The sequence below is a fragment of the Macaca nemestrina genome, chromosome 11, assembly GCF_043159975.1.
Source record: "Macaca nemestrina isolate mMacNem1 chromosome 11, mMacNem.hap1, whole genome shotgun sequence".
NCBI classification, from domain to species: domain Eukaryota; kingdom Metazoa; phylum Chordata; class Mammalia; order Primates; family Cercopithecidae; genus Macaca; species Macaca nemestrina.
This window is the reverse complement of record NC_092135.1, coordinates 65307211-65333779: the sequence shown is the minus strand read 5'-3', so window position 1 is coordinate 65333779 and position 26569 is coordinate 65307211. Positions and strand designations below refer to the sequence as shown.

The 26569-nt window shown below is 36.3% G+C and overlaps 1 protein-coding gene across 4 annotated transcripts in view; it reads right to left on the bottom strand.

Moving 5' to 3' along the window:
• Positions 1–26569, bottom strand: part of LOC105483294 (beta-1,3-galactosyltransferase 1) — a 562258-nt gene that overhangs the window by 441761 nt on the left and 93928 nt on the right. For all 4 annotated transcript variants that reach the window (XM_071072891.1, XM_071072892.1, XM_011744082.3 and 1 more), the window contains exon 2: positions 4374–4426. The gene's annotated coding sequence lies outside the window, so the exon portion shown is untranslated. The remainder of the gene's footprint in view (positions 1–4373; positions 4427–26569) is intronic.

Sequence of the window (26569 nt, the reverse complement as noted above, 5' to 3'; positions counted from 1 at the left end):
AAATTGATCGAGCAGAAGAAAGGATATCAGAGATTGAAAATCAACTTACTGAAATATGGCATGAAGACAAGATTAGAGAAACAAGAATGAGAATGAATGAACAAAGCCTCCAAGAAATATGGGACTATGGGAAAAGACCAAACCTATGATTAATTGGTGTATCTGAAAGTGACAGGGAGAATAGAACCAAGTTGGAAAACACACTTTAAGACATTATCCAGGAGAACTTCCCCAATCAAGCAAGACAGGCAAATTCAGGAAATATAGATAACACCAGTAAGATAGTACTTGAGAAGAGCAACCCCAAGACACATAATCGTCAGATTCTCCAAGGTTGAAACGAAGGAAAACATGTTAAGAGCAGCCAGAGAGAAAGGTCAGGTTACCTACAAAGAGCAGTTTTACATTTACCTAAAACAAACTGAAGTATGGGGATGTCTCTAGATTTATTCTTTTTGCTCAAGATTCTTTTGGCTCTTTGTGCTTCCAGATAAATTTTAGGAGTTTCTTTTTCTATTTCTGTAAACAATGCCATTGGTATTTGGATAGAGAATGCACTGAATCTGTAAATTGCTTTGGCTGGTATTGCCCATTTTCACAATATTAATTCTTCCAAACCATGAACATGCAATAGCTTTCCATTTTGTGTGTGTGTGTTCTTCAATTTCTTTAAACAGAATTGCATAGTTTTTTTTTTTTTTTTTTTTTTTTTTTTGGAATACCTCACTTCACTTCTTTGGTTAGCTTGATTCCTAGGTATTTCATATTTTTGTAGCTATTGGAAATGGGCTTGCTTTCTTGATTTTTTTCTGATTGTTTGCTGTTGGCATATATAAATGTTACTGATTTTTGCATGTTAATTTTGTATCCTGTATCTTTACTAAATCCATTTATCAGTTCTAACAGTTTTTTATGTTGCAGTCTTTAGGTTTTTCTAGGTTTAACTTCCTTTCCAACTTGGATATCCTTCATTTCTTTATCTTGACTAACTGCTCTGGCCAGGACTTCCAGTAGTATGTTCAACGAAAACAGTGAAAGTGGGCATCCTTGTCTTGTTCATCTCCTTTGAGGAGAGGTCTTCAATACTTTCCTGTTCAGTATGATGTTAGCTGTGGGTTTGTCACATATGGCCCTTATTATTTTGAGGTATGTTCCTTCAATACCCACTTTGATGAGGGTTTTTGTAATAAGGGATGTTGAATTTTATCAAATGCTTTTTCAGCATCTGTTCAAATAATCATAAGGTTTTTCTTTCTGATTCTGTTAATGTGATATACTGCATTTATTGATTTGTGTATTTTGAATCATCCTTACATCCCTGGGATGAATCCCCCTTGGTTATGATGAATAATCTTTCTAATGTGTTGAGTTTAGTTTGTTAGCATTTTGTTGAAGATTTTGTGTCTATGTTCACCAGTGATACTGGCCTGTAGTTTTCTCTCTCTCTGTGTGTGTGTGTGTGTGTGTGTGTGTATGTGTGTGTGTGTGTGTGTCTGCTTTTGTTATCAGGGTAATGCTGGCCTCATAAAATGAGTTTTAAAGTATTCCCTCATCTTTAATTTTTTTGAACAGTTTGAGTAGAATTGGCATTAGTCTTTCTTTAAGTGTTTGGTAGAATTCAGGAGTGAAGTAATCAGGTCCTGGGCTTTTCTTCAATGGGAATCTTCACATTATGGCTTAAATCTTGTTACTTGTTATTAGTTTTTTGAGGTTTCTTTGTGTTTTAATCTTGGTAGGTGATGTGTGTCCAGGAATATATGCATTACTTCTAGGTTTCCAAGTTTGTTGGAGTATAATTGTTCATAATAGTGTCTAATGATTCTTTGTATTTCTCATGTCTCAGTTGTTATGTCTCCTTTTTCATTTTTTATTTTATTTGTTTGGGTCTTCTCTCTTTTGTCCTTAGCATAGCTAAAGGTTTGTTGATTTTTTTTTAACTTTTTCAATAAACCAACTTTTTTAGTTGATATTCTATATTGTATTAATTTCACTTATTTCTGCTCTGATTTTTATTATTTCTTTCCTACTACTAATTATAGGCTGGGTTTGTTCTTGCTTTTCTAGTTCCTTGAGATGCATTCTTAGGTTCTTTATTTAAAGTCATTTTACTTTTTTGATATAGGTATTTATTGCTATCAACTTCCCTCTTAGTGCTGCTTTGCCGTATCCAACAGATTTTAATATGTTGTATTTCCATTTTCATTTGTTTCAATAAATTTTTAATTTCCTTCTTGAGTTCTTCATTGACCCATTGGTTGTTCAGGAGTATGTTATTTGATTTCCATGTGTTTGTGTATTTTCTGGGAGTTTCTCTTGCTATTGATTTCTAGTTTTGTTCTACTGTGTTCAGAAAAGATGCTTGATATGATTTCTATTTTTCAAAATTCATTCAGATTTGTTCTGTAGTCTAAGATATGGTCTACTCTCAAGAATGTTCCATTTGCTAATGAAAACAATGTGTATTCTGTGGTAGTGGGATGAAATGTTCCATAAATGCCAGTTTGGCCTATTAGATAGAGTATGTCGTTTAAACTCCCATGTTTTCCTTTTCAGCTCTGGTTGGCACTATAAGCTCAGTTTAATCTCAGCACTAGTAAATGACTGAAGTGCTGTCAGTCCTGAATGGGGAGGTCTCAACGGGATTATCCCAGCAGGATGGGAAGGCTGAGTTGGTGTTCATCCCCAGGGGATCTGTGGAATGTACCATCCAACAGCATGGTGTTGCTGAGTCTGATTTGGTGTCTCCTTTGGCCAAGTCACAGAATTTCCATGGCTGGGAATGTCAGTCCTGCCCCCTCCTTTGTCTCTGCTGTCGCAGGGATATTTCTTCCTTCACTCAGTCGTGGTGATTCCTGTGGGTTAAAGCAAGGACAAGTCTCCTGCAGGGAACCCAAGAAGCTGGTTGACCATCTCAATCTCACTTTTTCAAGCATGTAAACTGTGAGTTGAGGGGAGATTTCCTGTGTGCTTGGTCCTGGGAAGAATTTGGGGGAGGGGCATTGTGGATGTGGGAGTCTGGATTCTTTTACAATCTGCTTGGAGTTTCTCTACTTTTCTGTGGCTCCAGGAATTGTTTCATCCCATATTTGAGTTCTGGGTTGTTGCTGGTGAAAAATCTTGGTGCTCTATATTTGTTTCTGGATTTCTATGGTGGGGGGTGAATGCAGCTTGCTTCTGCACTGCCATTTTGGATCCAGAAGTCTAGTGCTTTTTATATTCTGATTAAGAAATGTCTGCTAACCCCATGTCAAGAAAAGTTTCCCCTATAATTTCTTTTTAAAAGCTTTATTGTTTGCCCTTCACATTTATTTCTAAAATCTCTATGGAATTGCTTTTTGGATATGGTATAAAGCAGGGTCAAAACACTTGTTTTTTCAACTTACCAAGTAAGTTGCACTGGGTGCCCATTTTAAATGATTACTTTAAAATATTTCAATTATGTTAAAACTTAAAAAAAAAAAACACTTCCCCCATACCATCTATCCTTACACAACAGCTGCTTTATTTTTTAACATTTCTTTCCAGTCTTTTATTTTCTTCTATTTACCCATCCATCATGTTTACATACTTCATTTATTTGACAGTATTTGTTGAATATAACTCTATTTGAGTCCTTAGAGTATATAATTCTCTATGACTTTTTTGAGCTTCTCTGGATAATAGTTGGATTTGTTTATTTCATGATTCTCTACGGGGAAATTCAATTTAAATCACAGCCAAAAGCAAAATAAGTTTTAAGATAAATGAGATTAAATAAAACCATGTACTATATTTAAAATTTTACATTTCACATGAAAAGGGAAGGCATAAGGAATTTAATGAGTAATTCATTCTATAGCTTCAAACATATATACACACAAAGAAAATCCTTTGTCTGAACATGTAACAAAGACAATGAGATATTCTTTATCTTGATCTCTTCCTTTCTTTAACATAAACTTGCAAATGATATCCTTATAAGAAATAATATCGCCTCAATTTCTGAGCTATTCTGACCTAATAACACTCCAGGAAACTGAGTTCATTATAGTGAGGAAAGATTTCTATAAGAAGAATAGCATTTGGAAAATAATTATTGAAATGTTATAGTTAATATTAACAACACTCAGAAATTCAATATCCTTTAAATGTTCTTAATTTAATAAATTGGACACACTTAGGATTATTAAAAGTATTATTAAAACACAGTCCTTTTAAATGATAGTAATTACTAATACTGACATAGAATTAAATATTTGCTCCTGATGTGATTGACAGTGACTTTATACTTATAGATACTTAAATAACAGCATCTATAAACTGGCTATACCTATTAGAAATCTCAAGAATTCTTACTATATAAAAACTATTGTAGCAATATGATGTTTACTCACCATGGCTCAAATGACTCAATCCTTACGGGTAGTAACTCAAAGGCCCATCCTTCCTGTCCAAGAAGCGAAAACAAAGGTACCATCAGCAGTCATGGTGGGGATAAAATAATTACAACATTGGCTTATTGACATTCAGGATTTTTTTTCCTGTGCTCACAACAGCAAAATGAGTTTATAAATTACCTATGTATGTAACACACATGGTTTGAAAGCTGCTCTTTAGCTGCCACCACCCAGTGGAAATAAAGGGACAGCAATTAAACAACCATCCTAATTATCATAAACTCTGAGGAATACACGCACTGAGTGCCAGGAGGCACTCATTCATTTTCATGCCAGGATGTGCTTTATTTAAGCACAGTACAAATTACCAAAGCGTCTGAAATCTAGGCGAAGGTATAATGCTCTTGTTAATAGAGATATCTTCAAGCAAACTGTACTGAATGAAGAATGACTATGCCATCTTACATCAATTTTACTATGAAAAGAGGACTTACATTATAGTGAACATATTTATATTGACTGTGATGCATCTTCACAGTTTCAAAAATAATTAGTCAAGTTGAGCATATCAGTCAAAAACTACCAGGTAAACGAGTTGTAATGAATAGAAAAGAAACAAAGCCACAAAACACTACAACCTGTTAATTAACTGAAATTTTCTCCAGCTTAGTACCCAAACAACAACTAATCACAATATAGTCCATTTTATTTTTGTCAACTCTGACTTTGACAGAGTATTTCTGTTATCATTTGGTTTGTTTGACCACCTCCAAACTTCATGTTGAAATTTGATCCCCAGTGTAAGAATGGGGCCTAATGGGGGGTTAGTGTTTGGGTCATGGAGGCAGATCCTTCATGAATGACTTGGTGTCATCCTTGCAGTAATAAGTCAGTCCTTGCTGTATTTGTTCCCATGGAACCTGCTGAAAGCCTGGCACCTGCCTCCCCTTTCCCTTGCCTCCTTTCTTGCCATGTGATCTCTCAAACACTGGCTCCCCTTCACCTTCCACCATGAGTGGAAGCAGCTTGAAGCCCTCAACAAAACCCAAGCAGATGCTGGTGCCATGCTGCTTCTATAGGCTGAGGAACTGTGAGCGAAATAAACCTCTCTTCTTCATAAATTACTCAGTCCTGGGTATTCCTTTACAGCAACACAAACATACTAATGCAACTTTCTTTCTTTCTTTCTTTCTTTTTTTTTTTTTCAGATGGAATCTCGCTCTGTTGCCCAGGTTGGACTGCAGTGGCAGGATCTCAGCTCACTGCAAGCTCCGCCTTCTGGGTTCATGACATTCTCCTGCCTCAGCCTCCCCAGTAGCTGGGACTACAGGTGCCCGCCACCATACCCAGCTAATTTTTTGTATTTTTAGTAGAGACGGGGTTTCTCTGTGTTAGCCAGGATAGTCTCAATCTCCTGGCCTTGTGATCCTCCTGCCTTGGTCTCTCAAAGTGCTTGGATTACAGGCGTGAGCCACCGTGCCTGGCCGCAGCTTTCTTATATTGATCTGAAACCTTTTATTCATACGCATCTGTCCTTGCTTCTTGGGACCCAAACAAACAAAACCTAACCCTAGTCCCTTTTCATGATCAGACCTTAACATTTACATATTTTTAAAGATCATGTCCTCCCTTTTACTTCTCTTCCCTTCCCATGGTAATAGTTGACTATTCCTCACCAACTTACTGTATTTCAGGTTCTTTCCCTATAGAGATGTATAGAGTTGTCTCCTTTATGAATATCCCAGTTTGTCAGTAATTGTATGCAGTACTCCAGTCTAGCCATATCAGTGCAGATGAGAGCAGGGCTTCCCTTCCCTTGTGTTTTGCCACCACTACTCATGCCATCATCAGATTATGCAAATCATAATATTGACCATGTAACTCTCTGGCCTCACACTAAGTCAACCAAAACCATACTTGTACAAACCAAAACTCTGAGTCTTTTTTTTTTTTTTTTTAAACATGGTGCTCTGCACGTATGTTTATTGTGGCACTATTTACAATAGCAAAGACTTGGAACCAACCCAAATGCCCATCAATGATAGACTGGATTAAGAAAATGTGGCACATATACACCATGGAATACTATGCAGCCATAAAAAGGATGGGTTTATGTCCTTTGCAGGGACATGGATGAAGCTGGAAACCATCATTCTCAGCAAACTATCACAAGGACAGAAAACCAAACACTGCATGTTCTCACTTGTAAGTGGTAGTTGAACAATGAGAACACATGGATGCAGGGCAGGGAACATCCCACACCAGGGCCGGTTGGGGGGTGGGGGGCTGGGGGAGGGATAGCATTAGGAGAAATACCTAATGTAAATGATGAGTTGATGGGTGCAGCAAACCAACATGGCACATGTATACTTATGTAACCTGCACATTGTGCACATGTACCTAGAACTTAAAGTATAATAAAAATAAATAAACAAACATGGTGCTCTTTAGCCAAATCTTGTTCATTACTTAGAGGTGAATGCAGTTGGGGGCGGTGGAGTGGGGGTGGGACCGTGCTCTTATTATTCTGCATTATGCTTGTTTAAAATTTTTGAATTTTAATTGAACTATCAGGATTGCATTATTGAAAAATTCCTATTCTCTTCAAATCATCTTTCAAAATGTAATGCCATGGAAACATGACTAACTCAGGAACTTCAGAAATCTGACACCAAGATAATTTCCATTTTTTTCACAAAAGTCTGGTCACTTCCAGCAGCCCAATTATTAAAAGCACAGCTCTGATGCCAGATGACTTGAGATTTAAGTTTGCTGCTTACTGGTTGTATGATCATAGAGTTATTTAACTCCCATGCCTTATTTATTTACATATACAATGAAAATAATAATATCTACCTCCTAGGTATTTTGTGAAGACTAATTAAAATATGTTCATAACTAAGAAAGTTCCTAGTACACAACAAGCCTTAGTAGATATTTAGCTATTAACTTGCAATCAATTTCTCATAATTGAGACCAGAATAGAGGTTCACTTAGCTATTCTATCAGAGAATAGTTTTTCAGAATTTACTAAGCTTACAAATCATCTTGCCTAGATGCATGTTTCCAGATTCCACTTTATTTGATAGGTATTTTGACTTAAAAAAAATCTGGTGTTCTGCCACATAAGACAAACTAAAAAAATTTTTTAAGAAATATTATTACTCTAAATTTTTTAATTGATGACTATTAAAGTTGATGACTTTCCACTATTCATGAAGATCAAAATCAGACATTGTCCTTTATGAACTTTTAGAAATTAAAATTATTTTATCATATTATAACATTAGTAGGTATTTTAACATTTAGCTCCCCTATCTGTAATATTGTTATTATTTAATTTGGCCCAACCAATTCTTACTCAAATTTATGCCATCTGAATTTCTTAAAAGCTAGTCCATTCTTAGTGTTCACTCAGAACCTTATTTCCAAATTAGGGACTGTCTCAAACCATTTATTGGCAACAACCCATTCATTTCCATTTAATTTCTTGTTTTAATGAGCTTCTACTCCAGTTACGGCATTCAAGCCTAAATAATCTTCCTTAGTTCACAGAATTTCCCAAAAGCAATTCAAACTTGTCCTCAATACTGTGTCCTAAGAAGTATTAGCCTGTACGTAACAGGCTGTTAAAATGTGACTCTTCCCTTCGCGGTTTTGGCTGAGGCTTGAAGGCCATAGCTGATGCTGGCCAAAGAGAATTCTGAGAGAGATCATCATGACTGCTGAAAGTTTAAAGGAGGATTTCTTTGAAGAGAATGTAGCTGAGACTTCTAATCCCAAACAAAAGTGACAGAGAATTCTACAGGGTAACTCAGAGAACTTGATGTGGATCTCCTATAGTTGGGGATGCAGTGGATTAGTGAGGGTCATTGTGAAAAAGGTCTTGTTAAAGAAGGCAGCCTGCCAGGGAAAGAGGACCCCAAGGGTAAGAGCCTGTGTATTACACTGTGGGGAGCTCAGAAGAAGTTTGGCAAAGGAGAAACACTGCCTATCTCAAGGCAGTTGAAGACAGAAGGACCCAATGTGGGACTCTTCACAGAATTCACAAAAGTTTCCATTGAGAGAGTCAGTTTCAAACATCTGCTAAACTCAGAGAATGCAAGACTATCTTTCTCTTACTTTCTTCAAACTCCAATTGAGCTGAAAATTTAGGTTATCCTGCTGAAGGAAGAGAGATAAGGAAAGATGGAAGGTTAATTTTAAATAAAATTCAGAATTTTTTATTCTATCTGTGACCAAACTATTTTAATTACTTAACTGTGACTCTCTGGTAATTTAAAGTGACTATTGGTTTGTCATAGGCTTTTCCAGAGGCAAGAATGTACAGTCCCTACCCAAGCAGATTATGGGGAAAGTAGAAGATAAAAATAATGATGATTTCTAACTATATCATATGAGACCTGCCTACTCAATTAAGCTGATTACATATCTACGCAGAGAAAAAGGGGACTAAAAAATAGACAGCCAAAGCTGTCTTTTTGAAGTTCCTGCTATTGGACTGAGTATAATAATTTCCTATTTAATTCTTGTCTGGGGAAGTTTAGGTTGCAGTTTCTGTTTCCTGTCTCTGAATCCAGTCTTTTGGGATATATTTCCTACACAAAGCCAGATTTTCTAGTAAGCTATTCACCCAATTAAGCTATTAAAAATGTGCCTCCTGTTCAGTTCAAGATGGTCAAATTGTCACACAGGTTTTCCCTCCAGCCCTTTCCAAATCCCACTGAATTGGCTGTGAAGATGCACAAGGAAAAGTTTAATCTACAACAGTGAATAAAACAGAATTGAGAGGGATATCTTCAGTGAATGAGTCTGCAACAAATTTCTGCAAGTTAATGTATCTTCAGGGTCTAGGCATGGTATAGGAACCCATAGCACTCCCTATTGAGAAAGTCTAACAGAAATTCAGCTGGCAAAGCAGATAGGAAATAGACAGAGATGTGCTGATGGATAAAACATAATGGAATAATTTATATCAAAATATAAAAGAAGATGGAAAATATGAGCAAAATGTAAAAATGAATAGAATTTATTCAGGAGATCTGAGATCTGACTAAAAAGATTTTAGGAAAAGGAAGATAGAGGAAATAAAAGGGAAAGAAATTATCAAAGATGTGACCAAAAAATTGCACATTACTGAAGAAAATAAGTCCTTAGATTGAAATGGCTCACCTAGCTTCAAGCAGAATGAATGAGGAAAGGCCTGTTCTAACACCCATACACATACACACACAGACACACACACACACACACACACACACAGAGAGAGACATAGATATAAAATTTCATAACTCTAAGAGGAAAGAGAACATCTTACAGAGACTAAAAATCAGATCATTTGTAACAGAACCTTTCACTCTGGAATCAGACTTCTAATGAGCAAAAGTAAATACTACATAATACTGAAGCGATATGTTCAAGTTTTAAAGAATAATAATTTAGATTTAGAATTTTATGTTTGATAAAGTTATTAAGCAACAATAAGAGCACAATAAAGACACATTCTGGCATGCAACTATCAGACTCTTACTTCTTTAGTCTTTAATTCCTCCTTCTGAGAAAGCAACTTAAGGATATACCCTAGCAAAATCGGGTAAAAACAAGACAGAAGAAAATATAAAATCCCAGAAAATAGTGTCTCTAACACAGAAGTAAAGCTAAGAGAAGTCTTATAATGGCAACTTTACAGCATGCCCAGAAAACAAACAATTCATACTAAAGGAGGAGATAAAGGAGTGTAGGAGAGATCTCACTGGGAGCAAAGGCAATTTGTTATATAACTGAAAAAATGAAAAATGTGAAGAACAGGTAAAGGAATATGCTGCTTCTAAGAATCAGAAAAAACAAAGGCAATCAAAAACTTAGGAAAAATTGAAAGCAATACAATAAATGCTAACATATGAAACAATTATAACATGTCATGACTTTAAAGCACTGGATGTAAAAGAAAAAAGAATGAAGAAAGAATGAGTGCAAGCCTTCTGGACTTGATGCTAAAAATATACTTTCTAGTGGCACAGGTGTTATTACATTACACTTACATTGGCTGCAACTATATTTTACAGAATAATTTAAATTTTGTTTTATCCAATTCATTTCTATTCATGCTATAAATTAACAACTATTCTAAGCTCTAAGAAACATAACACAGTGCATGCATTATAAGGGAAACTTGACGTTTTGAAGATGTTTTCTGGTAGGTGCTTCTAACTCAATTATTGGTATGTGCTGCTCCTGTTGGTTCACATGTTCCTAGGATTTCAGAATGCTGCGGCAAACTGCATTCTATCATGCACCTAATGAAGCCACCTGCACCACTGCTATCCAAGGCATCTCAATTAAATGAGAAGCTGCCCTGTAATGGCTGTAAAAATGTTTCTGACAGACAGACATGGCCATGGCCGTTTGCCATATCTAGAACTGCTCAAACTGCTGTGAACCCTGTGGATTATTTGCAGTCAGTAAGGTCTTGGTGTATGAAGTCTGTGCTGACAGATGTCACCTTGGCATTAAATATATTGGCGTCAGAACAGAGATCCCTAAAGACTAAGCTTCATCATGGAAATGCATGAGCTTCAGGACACTGGCAGGTTGTGGTGGATGAGAACTAAGTTTCCCTTGCTTTGTAGCTACAACTATTGGTTCAACTCCTGATATATAGTGGGCACCTAAGACATGCTTCAGGGAGGGATAAATTAAATGAGTGGTTCAGTGAATGATATTCTGAGCAGTTAGTCTAGTCAGACTTATTATAACTCAGTGGATTCTCTCATAAATATCCTTGGTGGGTATTCCTCTCATTAATTGTTAACACTTTTAAATGTATATCAAAATGTGTCTTTCATAATATTTTAATGTACAATGGCTTTGTTCTTCATTTTACCTCTCCTCCAAATCTAAATAAGAGTCATGAATGTAAGATTTACACCTGGCACACATTAAGCACTCAATAAAGATGACCTATTAGCTATTATCATTTTTAAAATGTTGGAGAATACTAGCGAGATAGCAATAGAGATAAAAATAAAGAAAATGGTAGAGATAGAGGGATAGCACTATCAATGAAGGGAAGGAGGAAAGGAGAGATAAAAGATTAAAAAGGTGCAAAAAAAAAATATCAAATACTGTTTCTCATTACCTAATGGAATTTGTAATCACTAGACCTAGACTGATAGTGTGAAAAACAAAACCTTTTGGTCTTTCCTTGGATCCTGATCCAATTAATTGCATAACCACTAACTCCAGTACTAGCATGAACTAACCTTGGTTATAACCTGAGAGACTGAAACAAAAACTTTGTTCAAATTAAAGAACAACGCATTTAGATATAATAAGATACAGGCCAGTGAATAGGATTTAAAATTCAGGGGCATATAAAAATGTTTCATGCTATTATTTTGTACGGTAACAAAGATTAATTGCTCCAAAACACTTGAGGTGCAAGCAATGTCATATTATTTTGCTCTTCTACCAATCAAGTCAAATCCAGGGCTGGCTGGAGTCATTCACCTAGCTGAATAAAATGTCCTATCTTGGCGCTTCTTGCCTTCTTTATTAGGTTCTGGCAGCAGCTTGAACTACACTGCCTGGGAATGGGGGAGACAGAATTCTGTTCATAGTTCTGTTGTCTTTAATTGATGATGATATTCTTAGGTGGAATAAGGGTTAGCCCCATCTACTCACAGGACAAGAAAATTCAGAACCTGAGAACACAAAGGTATACAGGGGAAAAAGCTTTTCATTCTTTAGATGATTATTCTATAATGTCAAGACAAGACAGTACACCAATACATTTCTTAATAACTCGTTTGTTACATATGCAATATGAAACATTTGAGTAGAAAATGATCACTCTCCCTTAATTCTCTTCCATTCCCCTAGTGTTCAAGAGTCTGTTTACATTCAGGGTTGGTTAGTACAATTAGAGGGCCAGTGAGAATAGAATGTGTCAAGAGGTTTTCTATACGGTGCCTTCCGAATTGAGAGGAAGAAGATTCTCCTTTCACTTTTTCAAAGATTTGAGCAGTATTTAAAAATAGTTTTCCTCATATTTGCCTCAGGAAAAATGGGCTCAGCATTTTGGATTCAAAGGAATCTAAAAAGAAATTTTAAAAAGGAAGAGGAGGTGGAAAAAAAAGGAATAGAAGGGAAGAAAGAAAAAAAAAGGAAGCAAAGGAAGGACAATGGAAAGGAGGGAAGACAGGAAGGAGAGAGAGGGAAGAATGAATGAAGGAAGGAAGGAACTTCAATCAAAATAATAGATCATCAATGATACAAAAATTAGATTTCACCTAAGAATGTAAGAAATATAAATCTTACTCTAAAAGCCATACGGTCCTTCAAATGGTACAATTCTACAACCTTTTAGGAGAAGTTGGATTTGAAGACTTGGCAGATTCTGCTTGAGATTCTTTCATTCAAATTTTGTTACATTAGCCAGTCTGAAGGCTCTTTATTTGAAAAACTTATCTTAAATAATTGTAGTAATACCACAGGGCTGCTGTTGAGAACTTTGTTCATTGCATTAGAGCATGCCATTTTTATGAGGACCTTGTGAAGGAATTTCTTCACTTGGTAATAACACAAGTTGTTTTTTCTTTCCCTAAACTGTGTGAGGGATAGTATTATACCTTTTGCATTAGTTTTTGGAAATATTACAGCCATGTCTGTGGCTCTTCTTGGTCACGTCCTCGACTTCATGTACACTTAGGTCTTACACATCTCAGCAGGCACTGGGCTCTTCTGTGTTGATGTCTCATGTTAATACAGTCTCACTGGGTAAAGGCTAAGTTTTATTTTATATATTGTTTCAAATTCAAAAATAAATATAATTTATATATTATAAACCTTTCCATCCAAATGTTTAAAATTAAACACACACACATATTATATTTGTGGACTTTTGATTAAAAGAAAACAATTCTATTCAGAAAATATTTCAATCTAAACAAACTACTTTTCTGAGAGTTCTGGATAGTAAAGATTTTATTCTACTTAATGAAATAAGCCCTTTATTCCCCAAAGCTTCACTCTATTTACTAAGCATTCCTACATATAGAGGACAGCAAAACAGGACATGTGTTGCCGAATAAAATTTATAAATGACATACTGCCTAAAGAGCATGACAAACTTAAGATGAAAAAACTTTTGGATTCATAATCAACTCTATTTCCATTCAACCGTTTCCCATGAGAAATTCAAATCAAATTATGCAAAATAGCAATTAGATATAAGCTCTTCAGAGGAATTATTTGGTTGTATTTCCAGTAAAGCCAAGTCTTCATAAAAGCCATTAATTAGTGTATCTTTTGTCTCAGCAGGGAAACTAAGAATTGAAGCCCTTGAACTTCATTTAACCTTCAGAAGAGTCTCTGCAGGTCTATTTTAAAATTCTCTGGAGGGGTGAGGGTAGGGGCACCAGTGAGAAAATATCCAGAAAAACCAAGATGAAAATGGTTATTGGTATAGTTTTTTGGATAAAAGTCAAAACAACTTTGTCAAAACTGTGAAATTCCTCTTTGTTATTAACCAGCAATATATGTAATAAACATTCCTCACCTTTACTTCATCTCTAACTCCCATCCCCATTACAAATAGTTTTATTTTTGTATTTGTTTGATTTTTTTTCAAGAAGTATGAATTAATATCCAAGGAAGTATCTGTTTTCTACCAGAATTCATCATTATAAAGCAGTTTCATGTAGACACCTTGTACTAATTTCTCATTGCTGCTGTAAAATGTTACCCACACTTAGTGGCTTAAAATGTTAACCACATTTAGTGACTTAAAAAACACAAATTTATTATCTTAGAATTCTGGAAGTCACATGTCTGAAATCGGTTTCCTTGGGCTGAAACTGAGATGTCAGCAGAGCTGCATTCTTTCTGGAGGTTCTGGGGGAGGGGATTGGTTTCCTTGCCTTTTCCAGCTACTAGCAGCCACTGTATTCCTTGGCTTATGGCTCTTTTCTCCATCTTCTAAACGTATTATTCTAATCTCCATCATCATGTCACTTTCTACTCTAACTCTGACTCTTCCTGTGCCTCTTTGTATGGGCCATTGTGATTGCATCAGGCCCACCCAGACAATCCAGGGAAATCTCCCCATCTCAAGATCCTTAACTTGATCACTTTTGAAAGCTCTTTTAGCCTTATAAAGTAACCACAGGTTTCAGGATCTAGGACATGAACATGTCTGAAGAGCCATTATTCAACCACCCACTGGCCCCCAAAGATTCATGTCCATCTCATGTGCAAAATGCATTCACCCATCTTATTATCTACCCTTAAAGTCTCAATCCATCACAGCATCAATTTAAAATAAAAATCATCTAATATTATAAACTCAAAAGTCCCAAATGTCAACTAAATAATATAAATTAGGTGCATGTGAGACTCTTGGTAAAAGACATCCAGGGGCAAAATTCCTCCTCCATTTATGAACTCGTGAAATTAGAAAATAAATTATCTGTTCCCAAAGCACAATGGTGGGGTGGAACAGCATAAGATAATGGATATAGACATTCTCATTCCAAAGGCAGGAAGATAGAAAGAAAAAAGGAATCCCTGGCTCTAAGTAATTTCACTTCCAACTGGACAAACTCCATTAGGTTTCAATGCCTGAGAATAATATTCTGTGTTCTGCAATTTTGCCCTCTGGGCTCTTCTTCCACCCATAAAACACTTCATTCCCACCTTCCACTGGGAGACATAGAGAGCATTGAGTGGAGTGTGCCTCAGGGATGGAGAGAAAATGCCTATTTTGCTTATCAGTTAGTTATGAACTGTGGAAAAAAATGCTTTTTAAGTTGTATTAAAATGCTCCCACATCAAATTGCTCCTAGTAAAAAGATGACTTCAAAGGATTTCCAACATAAAAAAAAAAAAAAAAAAAAAAAAAAAAAAAAAAAACCAACCCTTTACTAGGGTTGCATCAAAGCTGTGGCATCAAAATATCATGTACACAGCTGGAATCATATATAAATATATCCTGCTACTACAATTATCTATTGTATTTTAGAAATACAGCACAGTACACTGTGTACTGGAAATTTGGTTGGGGCAGTTTTGTTTCTGAGTTAAATGCAATGATTACTTTGAGATAATCTGATTTTTGTAATGACAGATATAATTTAGAACTGTCAAAACTCTTCTGTATAGATATAGAAAACGAAGTGTGTTTGACCTAAAACTGTGAATGTTTAAATCAGTAGAAGGCATACTTGGTTTTAAGATTTTATCACAAATTTGTGTTTTATAGAACTTCATCAAAAATCTTTATAACTCAGAGGTGCATGGACATTTCATTGTTAAAAGGTATTCACTAAGGCAGCAATTTATTTTGCTATTTACTTTGGATTAATTTCACAGCTAAAATTAAATATGAAGAATGGTTTGCTTATTTTAGATAAGAATTCTAACTGGAACAAAATTGAGACGTTTCTGCCATGTGAGCCATCCTCACCTCTAATTCAACAAGCTAGCTCTGTATGATGTATGCAGAGTAATACATTGCAAAAGTTAAATTGTTATATTTAAATATAATGATAAAGACAATATTGCTTGCTCCATGTCTACTTTTGGGTAAGTCAGAGCAAAGTCAGACAAGTGGATAAGGGTTTTAAAACATGATGCATGTACAGGTTCATTTATTGCCTTTAACTCTTACACTATGTGATAAGTATTCAGAGGTGACATATAAAAGTCTGCAGTTGAAAAAAACCTACCACATTATGTCAAAAGATTGTATTAAGATGAAATTCCAAAAGGTTACGCAGTAGAGAAGTATATTATTGAAAACAGATCATCTTTATTGAGAATAAACCCTATTTTTAAAAGGAGGAATGCAGAAATTTAAATTGTTTTCATAATTTATCTTTTTAAAACGTATTTATATAATTGTATTTATTTTTTTAAAACAGAAATAAGGGCCATGCAGATTGATATTAGCTGTTTTGTTTTCTACTATGTCTTTGTTTCACACTGTGTTTCTGTTAGGGGAGAAACAAAATGAGATCCATGTTGCTTTCAGGGCCCTGTCCTAACCCCAGAATCCCTCCTCTTAGCATCCACAGTCTCCCTGCTCTTGAGCATCTTGGTATTGCCCAAATCTACTTTAATGAACCTTGGTGCTTAGGACAGTTTCCACTAGATCACAGGCGTGATTATATAATTAAAAAAAAAAAAAAAACTCACCAACAACATAAACATTTCTTAATGGTACACATTTAGCCCAGAAACGTACCGCTTTTTCAGAAGTGTTCATTCTAGAGGAGAGAGTGTTGTGAGACATCCATCAATATCATATGGATTATAGATTGTTCTTGGCATGAGTGATTTATGTAAATTAAAATAAATTATAATATACTAAGTCAAATAAATGCACTAAAACACTGTTTCTGCTATTGTCTTTAAGTTTTAATCTTCTTTTGTGATAATTTATGGGTTTTTCCCAAAGACACTGAAGTTTGAGCCAGAGTAGCTACCTAAAGATATTTATTAGACAAGTAATTTTAATTATTTTTACTTGATTTAAATGATAATTCAACTTTAAAACAGCAATAATACAGTTTAATACATCTCAAGACAAGGTTCAAAAATTGAAATCGATAATAATTCTCTTAACGCTGACCTTTCCTAGCATGGAGAATATTAAAGCCATTATAATTGAGACTATATTGTTTTTACCATGAATTGAGTATCAAAATTACTTGGAGCAGTTTTAGATATAGTGTATGATACTCTTATGCCCAATGGGCTTATAAAAATAAGATTGATAAAAGGACCAAATCAACAGGCTGAGAAGTAGATATCCCTAAAGTTAAAGAGTACCCTATTTAGATTTTGTTTTTTGGCGGGGGTTGGCCTTTCTTCAGATTCTTCCATATTCCTAGTGATTTTGTCATCGAGGGCAAACTTCCCAAGTTAGATAATTGTTAAAAGCTTACAGAAATGATTTAAAGGAAAAATTTGGAGAATGCAGAGAGATATTTCTGGTCTAGTTTGCTCGTATGACTCAAGCAGAAGAGGAGAGAAATACAGATACATGAAAGTAAAAACAGGTCTGCTTGGACAACGTAAATGACACAGGAGAAAAACACACCCAGAACTGATGACGCCTTCATAGTTCTACAGAGACCAAGAAGTCAAGTCCGATAAGGGTGCAAGATAGATTCATTATTTAGTCACTTTCAAATGTGTACATTTGCCCTTCAGATTTACCTTTGACTTATTAAAGTCAGAGTGTAAAGTTATATCATTTAAGAATACAATCGGTATTAATTTATGGTCTTTATTGTCCTAGGCTTGGCTTTAGGTACTAGAGATAGAAAGTTAAGACAAAGTAGGCAACCTGCTCTCCTTATAGAAATTACAATCCCTTTACAGTAGGATGGAAAATAAATACCAAAACTGGGACTGTAGAAAGAAAATAGGGATAAAGTTCCAATAGACAAGCAACAAAAATATAAAGACAGTTGAGAGGAGAATGCTTGTACATTATCGATCCTCTAAAACCAGAAAACTTTAAAACCTCACATTTGCCATAAAAATCTATTAGATCAGGTAAATCTAGATGGAGCTTTAGCAAAATTACACCTACCTAATGAGAGCTATCATTAAAGCAACCAGCAGTGGGTGGAAGAGCATTCATTATTCTTTCATCAGTTATTCCCATGATTCATATAAGTGTTCTTCATCACTGATTTATTAGGCTTAAAATCCAATATTATTAAAAGGCAATTCTAAATCGTATCAAAGCAGTGAAACTGTTATGTGAAAGCTACTGAATAACAAAAGAGCTAAAATAAAAGAACAAAAACAAGCCTCAGGGAGCTCACATAGTTAAAAAATAATCACAATGCAGAAACTATGGGACTACGATCAAACCTGCCACATAAATGTACTGTTATCCAGTTCATCATTCACCTGCCTAGTACTGCTGTATTCTGAGGAAATGGAATTTCTACAATACAATTAAACTACTTAGTTATGCCCATGACAGTGGATGATAGGACTAAAAGTATAACCTCCATCTGTGGGAATCCAGCAAACTAGAATCCTTCAAGTACTTTCCACATTCCTTTCCCTTCAATAATTCTAGGTGGCAGAAGTGAGAAATCTTAAAGCAAATTTCATAGTATATTTGGGAATAAATATAGGCCTGTCTAATTCTCCCTTATCTAGACTCATTTAAAATGAGAATGATGGTCAAGAGGTCATGTAATTTAAAAATAAATAAAAAGATGGGATGCTCTATATGTATTAGTTGTTAAAGCAGGAAGGGAGATCAATGACTACATTAGATTAAAATGAATAGATGAGTAATTTGATTGATTCATTCATTCATTCAGATATTTACTAAATGCTTTATCTGCTTCAGACACAGAACCTTCCCTAAAGAGAGATTAGTAACATGCCTTGCTTACATTCTAGCAGAGGAAACATTAAATAAATAATTACAAGCATCGAGAATGATGTGGAAGAAGAATCTTAAACAGGGGAGATTCCTGCATTTTGTCCAGGATCTGGGTAGGAGGGATAAGTTAGGGAGAGAAAGGGCATATCAGAATTTCTGAAAAAAACAGAGTTAAAGAGAAGGTAGTGGTGTGTTTAGTTTGAAAAAGCTTCAAAGGTAGGGTTAATACATGCACTCTAATTGAGAGCCTTTGCCTAGAGCCTAAGTCCAAGTCTGAGATCTTTAAAAAGAGCTTCTTCTCTCAGCAAATCCGATGTTCCATTTCCATTGGCAATGGGGAGGGAAGCGGAGGAGAAAAGTAAATCATTTTGGCAGGCGAGAACAAATTCATTTTCTTTGAAGAGTAGTAGACCATAGTTGACAATTTCTGGAAGGGACCAGATCAGGATCATCCACACCAGAAGCAACTCTATCAGCTCTTGCTTCATTTCTTCTGCAGCCCCCACAAACTTGAATCAATGATTTAACCCCACCTGCACATGGCTCTGGCTTCAGCCTCTCAGATAAATCCCAGCTGGGGCAGGACTTGGAGGCTATGAATAGAGTGCAGCAAAGGGTTTGTCCTGAGGTCCTGTGTAGCTGACATTTTCTCCTCTTTCCTCCATGGTGGCCCAATGTATATAGGCTGGGCTTCTGCCTTGATGCCTCCTTACTACAGCTCATGTCCCTCTCAGTCAAAATGAGGCCATTTCCAGAACCTCTTCTCATGGGATGGTTCTTTTCTTCTCTTTTTTTTTTTTTTTTTTTTTTTTTTTTTGACAGGGTCTCCCTCTGTCACCCAGGCTAGAGTGTAGTGGCACAATCAAAGCTCAATGCAGCCTCCATCTTCTGGCTCAAGCAATCCCCCAGACTTAGCCTCATAAAGCGCTGGGACTATAGGTATGAGACACCCTGCCTGACCAGTATGGTTCTCTTAATAATTCAACTGGCCATCCTCTTTTTCTGCAGGTGCCTAGGCTTTGCATCTCAGGCCATGGGTCTCTGACTAGGGTCCTCTGGCAAAGAAATAGATTTCCTAAAACTGTCATGCAATTCTAGTTCACTCTACCATCACCTAAAATTCCCCATTTCGGCGGCCTGTTCATGGACTGGGTATGCCTGGTACCTAGGCTGCCCTCTATTGTGCCTTGAAGTATTTGGTTGACCTCCCTAATGGTGGTAGCATCAGCAAGTTGGGTAATTGAAGGCATTCTCCAGCAGACACTCTTTTAGGGTAGTTGTTTCCTTCAGGCATTACAGTTACTCATACCCACAATGAAATCACAAAATGGCACCAAACCACTAATAATCACCTGGGCCCAATTAGTGGTTGGTTCATTGACATTTTTATGTTTCTCTGCTTTCTACTGAATGAACCTACTGGTGTCTATGCATCTGAATTTGTTCTCTGACTTGCAAATTTAAGAACTATGATACTGAACATAGACAAAATCTTTTATCCAACACTTTTGGCTATGGGAAAAAAATAATCTAAGCCTTGGCTTCACCATCAAAAATATTCATGTGCACACCAGAAGCACAGAATTTAGTCTATGACAAGTTGTTCTTATATAATATACAGGCTCTCTTTGTAACCAGATTGTGACTTCTTCCTGCCAGCCAAAAAGCTGATATATTCTTGGAAATGTCTCTTCCAGAATTTAAAAAGAAAAAAAAAAGATATAATTTACACTCTAGGAAATTATTTTGTCCACAAAAGAAACAGATAGTTTCTTCCTTAGGGGTTAAGACCTCCACATCCTTTAGTTACATTTGCAGAAGTCAAAAATTTGTCAAATATCAATATATGGTTTTATTGTAGAGATGGCTTTTCTTGGTTCTAGTGGAAGAATTGCTACTGTATTCTTATTATAGCACAGAAGTTCTCAAGACTGGCTACACACTGAATCACCTGCTGAGTTTTAAACAAATCCTTCTATTGCCTATTCATCCTCCACCAGGGACTTTGATTTCATTGACCTGGGGTGAGGCCAAGCATTAAGTCTTTTTTTCAAAACTCCCCAGGTGATTCTATTGTGCAGCTAGGCTTGAGACCCATGGCTACAGAGGGTCAATTTGTTTTCCTTTCTCCTTGCTATTGAGCACTGGAATCTCGGTTACTTGGAAGACTATTTACCCTCAGGTGTTTTCACTCTCTTATTCTCCGGTATTCCCTTCAAGCTGACTAGGTTGGAATACATGAACTTGAGTGAGGCCCAGGGGAGCATCAACTCCACGTGACTATCTGTCCACCCCTGAACCCTCAGGAGCCTTCCTGGAGATTTCTTCAGTCTTTCTCCTTCCGACACTTTGGAACAGATGGTTTGTCTTAACAGAACATTTTGCTATTTTTAATTTGTTTGGTGATTTAAGGCCAGATTCTTCCCTCACATAACGCAGAAACCTTCAGTGGATTTCAAGGCAGTCTTAAATCTTACCAGGTAAAGCTTATTTTACACTCATCAGTGAATTACACAACACCATACTCATTCTCCCTTTAAGGGAGATGTGATATCTATATCACTCATTATTTTACATCTCCCAATAAATGCAGGATTTAGTATTCTAATGCCTCTGAAAGTCTCCTCCATCCCTCGAATGCTCCTTTTGACAAATGATATTTAATGCTGCCGACAGGAAAGCTATCTCTCTGCCCAATGCCACCTGTTATTCAAAAACATTCAATATTTGCTTTATATTTTCATTCAAGTTTTGCTCTTTAGGAAATGCCATTAGTGATGTAATAGGTGGCATTCCATTAAGTTACATATGTTCCTTTCAAATATCGTTCAATGCTATTATGAAATAAAAAAAAATACAGTTTTGAAATGCAAGAGTCTGTGTTTTGCCAGGTGCAGAAAATAAGGTATTTTTTAGCCTTTTGTGGGAGGACTGGCAGTAGAGATTAACATTAACTATTTTTTTTCCTTTTCCAAACAAAATATGACCACATTATTGTATGGCTTAGTTATTCAACTTAAATTAAATGCATGTAAATAAGCACATTGTATGATTTCACTAGTAAATAGGTGTATTTAAAATGAAATATGCAAGTAACAAATTGATTCATTAGTAACAAATTGATTCAGACCCTCTTTGGAAATTTTTACAGCAAGTCTAGTGGTTACTAAAGTAAGAAGATAACGTTGAGTTAACGTTGGCTTAGTTTTCTTTACCATCATTTCCCTTTGTAATTCCCCTCAGTCTTTTTTGGCAGGATGGGGCAGGGGAAGAGAATAAGATATTTTGCAGTTGAATGTATAAAAGAGAAGCCACAATGAGACTCTTTATATGATGAGATAACATATCGCCTCCTCTACAGGGCCTTATCCAGATCCAATTTTACAATTTTGAAGCTTCATTATGTGACTCTACTTAATTAATATAACATCTGATTTTATTAGATTTTTCCCAACTGACAAAATCAAATGGTTTCTTTAATGCAATAATAAAACTAATTTAATTTTACGTGTATTTTTCTATTTATTCTAGCAGTGTCATAAATCTGAGTTTGGGGATGGCATATTGTTGATCAAAATGCTAATGAGGACAATGACAGCCTACCATATCTTTTAATGCCCTCTCTTGGCAGAATTAAATAAATACAATAATGGAAAGTACGCTAGACCAGCAATGAAGACTCCCTGGTTCTAACACCGGTTTCCAAGGCAGTTTCCTTACCCACGAAATGAGATGGTGAGACTACATACCAGTATTGAAATCTGTGTTCCGTGGAGCCCTAAAGCAACCAAGGAGTCACCCAAGTGGCAGAGGAGGTGAGAGACAGTTACGGAGCTTCCACTTCATTTAGTCTTCTCTTTTATCTATTTTACAGTTAGGGCTACTTTTATTTGGGGAAAAATGGTTTAAGTTTCTAAAACTAGTTTGAAACACCATTAGAATAAAGATTGACTAAAGTCTTCTCTTATCTCAGAAGCAGAAGGATACTTTACAATAAGATTTAAGTTGCTATGTCGTTGTGTCCTCAGCCTGACTGGAAAGCTGAATTTGCATGTCAGACAGTGATACTGTATGGACTTTGATATGGGAGGAGAAAATCTTACAGCAGTGTAAGGCTAGTAACATGATTTGAGACTATCACTTCCATTTATAATCCAGTATAGTATGTCATCATTACTTGAAAAACTTTCAGAAAAAAAATTCAACACCTGGTGATATCCCAGGTGTACTGAGACTCTAAAGGAAACAAGAGATAGCTGCATTGTTACATATTTTGAAACATATTCCGGGTTATTCTGTTGCTCACCTTCAACTAAGAACCATTATTTGTACTATTTTTTGTGTGTTTTCACTCATTCTCTATTTGATTTCCCACCATAAAATTAATACCACTATTTGCAGTAATCTAATCACCTGGGTTTGGAAAGCAGAATTTTCTTTTTACCCTAAAGAACGTTCTTCATAAAGAGTATGCAGTGCAATCTTACAAAAAATGGCCTGCTCAGGTACCCAGAGCACTTTCAAACCATAGCTGAACTTCATTAGTGCTACTGAGGAAAGGCAGTGCTAAATTCCTGCTGAGGAAAAGATAACCAGAATTCCCACTGTGTATCAATCTCAATTCTGGTCTACGTCAGTTAGCAAAAGCCACTTAAAGACTTAGCATCTCCTTGAAGGGAATCAACCTGTTTTGACTTCTCAGCTGCAATATGCAATACAACGAAAAAGAGAAAAAGTTAAAAGATCTAAAAAACTGGGTAGTATTTGTTTCATTTGAAATATGTTTCCCAGGAATATAAATGAAAGTTTATAAACAGTTCTCCTTTCAATCATTACTGTGTTTAGGAGAGATAGGTTGATAGAACACTTTTAATTCTCATCCTCCAAGAAACCTGAGGCTGAGCTGAAAAGTGGAATTCCATGGTAGTCAAAGGGTTGTTTTGGATAGAAACCTGTGCTAGTGGTGTCCACCAAGGCAACAATTTTGGTGAAAAAAAAAAGGGATCTAATACAGCAACACCTCTGAGGTTATGCTGTCTTGTTTCCAATCCCAATTTTGTTATTTCCTAGCAGTATGGCCTTTAGAAGCTTCCATAAACCCTCTGCCCCTCAGTTGCCTGATCAGCAAGTTATTAGTGAAAGCTCGTCATTGTTCCTACAGTTGCTACCCAAATCAATCCATCCCAGGCCTGACTTTTCAGGCCAGGAAGAAATTTTACATACAAAACAATAAATTCTAATATTTACTGAGCACCTACCAAGTAATGGGTACTCTATTAGTGACAGATATACCCAAGTAATGGGTACTCTATTAGTGACAGATATACCCAAGTAATGGGTACTCTATTAGTGCCAGGGAGTGGTGGTTATAAAAAAGATATACTTTCGCCTAAGAGAGGAAGACAGGTAAATAACTCTAAACAGGGTGGTAAGTATACATACAGTTACACTAAAGGGCTATTAGAGAGTGATTAATTCTGTGTAGGGGAAGAGTTGGTTCAGGAAGAATTGTTGGGGAAGGTGGAATGTGGGCAGAATGTTAAAAGAGAGTTGGAAGTAGACAGGCAGAGTGGGTGGAAGAGCATTTGGGGTAGAAAGAACAGCATAAGCAAACAGTTGGGAGTTAGAGCTCCTGCTCTTTGGGGAGAATGACAAGAAAGCAGAGGTTCTGGGATCTCAGTGGTGCTGAGTTGGCAGCCTTGCTTCCCAGATTTTACTAAACTTCCCCAAGCCTCAGTTTCCTCCTCTGCACCTGACTGTGGTAAAGGTTAAATGAGATGACTGATTCTCGGCACAATACTTAGCATATGGTGAGCTGCTTCTGTGGTGGTGGTGGGAGGATACTGAGGACACTGCTGATGATTTGGAGGGAGATGGGGCTCAAAAAACACAAGGAGACCAACCTCCTTTTGGAAACTTTTGGGACACGATGGAGGATATTGGGTTTTTGGCCCAGAAAAATTGGTGAGATGGAGGTTTTAAACAGGTGAGAGGGATGATGACATCGAAACATCATCCAAGCAGCAGCACAAATGCTGGCTTGAATGAGAGAAAGGAAAGACCAGATGCTAAGAGGAATACTGAGCAAATGGTGTGGCAATAATGCAAGAAAGACAAGCTGAGGGCTGGCCTGAGAGCAGCAGCAGTAAGGATGGAGCAGGTGACACAAGAGGATAGACATTTTGGAGGAACCCAGTGACTGACAGCATGAGGGAAGGGAGAGGAGAGAAATCAGAGGTGTATAACTTGGGCAACTGACTGGATAATGGTTTCTGCCAAGTAAATCAGGGAATATAGGAAGTATGTGTGAGGAAGTGGGTGGATGGGGATCAGGAAGGGGTTTCAAAAATAAGAGTTTAGAATTTAAATTGCCCAAATTACCCTTAAGATCCCTTGAGAATTCCGAGAGAGTGATGCTCTTGTTAGTTTTTTTCAGGGAAAAGAGAGGTGTGTCAGTAAACAAGGTTTATCTAGCATGCATCTGTACCACCCAGGGAGGAAGAATGCTTTCTAGTACAGTTCCTTATCTTTAAGGATCCAGAAAAGATAATCAGGCAGCACCATTTTACTAACAGCTAACACCATGTGGTATTTAAATATAGTTTTCAAACTCTTCTAATTCATTATCTCATACAAGATGCACCACCTCTCATCCACTAAAGGGATCGCGGGTTTTTTTGCTACTACTTTAAAACTAAAATGGAAAGGCTTGCTTTACTTCAAATAGCTGGTTACTGAAGTAAGTCTCTCGCCATATACGTGTAACCTAGGTGCAAATATTTTGCATTTTAAAAGTATGACATCAATATTAGAAAGAGTTACAGTAGTGTTATACTACATTTGTAAATGCACAATAAAAATTTTAGCCATAAAATATAAAACGTTAATCATAAAATTTGAAATGCGGAAGAAACTACATTAGGGAAACGTTGAGAAAAACTCTGACATCAATGACTGAAAGTTTATACTGCAAAGAGCTGTGAAGTGCTTGGTTCATCAGTACTGAAGCAGTCACCTGCAGGGGGCAACTGTGAACAGTTATACCAGCCAGACTAAGTATCTAGAGACTCATGCATTTGCTTAAAAAATTTTTGAGCATTTATGTTTCATAATTTCTTAGATGCATGTTTCAGAGATGAAAAATATGATCCCTGATCCCATCTCAGTGGAGGAGTCAGAAAATGATCCCAGAAATTATTATTTTACTATCATGTGTTATTTCTTATGATGGAAAGAAATTCAGAGGGGGTAGTTCCAAATCTAGGCTCTAGAGCTCAGGAAGGTCAGTGACCACCTCTGCAGGATGTGTAGGAGTTAACGAGGAAGAAAGTTGGACAAACATATCTTAAAACAGTGGGAACCGTCAAGGCCTACAACATGTTATTTGCAAACTTCCTGCTTCCATGACATCTCTGATTTGGACTTCTCATATTGACTTTCTTTGGAACTCCTTTCTTGAATAGCTATTTCTGTTACAATTAGAAATTACTAAGAATTGAATCACTATTATCCCTGTTCTCTGGTGGCAAACCTTGGTAAAGAGGTTACCAAATAAACTCTAATAAAAAAAAAAAAAAAAGGAAATGCAAATAAAATTATCAAAAGCCAGAGCTGGAAGGGAATCAAATCCAACTCTTTTAAAAATTTTAAAATATATTCATGGGATATATGAGAAATGTTGTTACATGTATATAATGTGTAGTGATCAAGTCAGGGTATTCAAGGTGTACATCATCCAAGTACAGTACATTTTTGTTAAGTATGGTCATCCAACTCT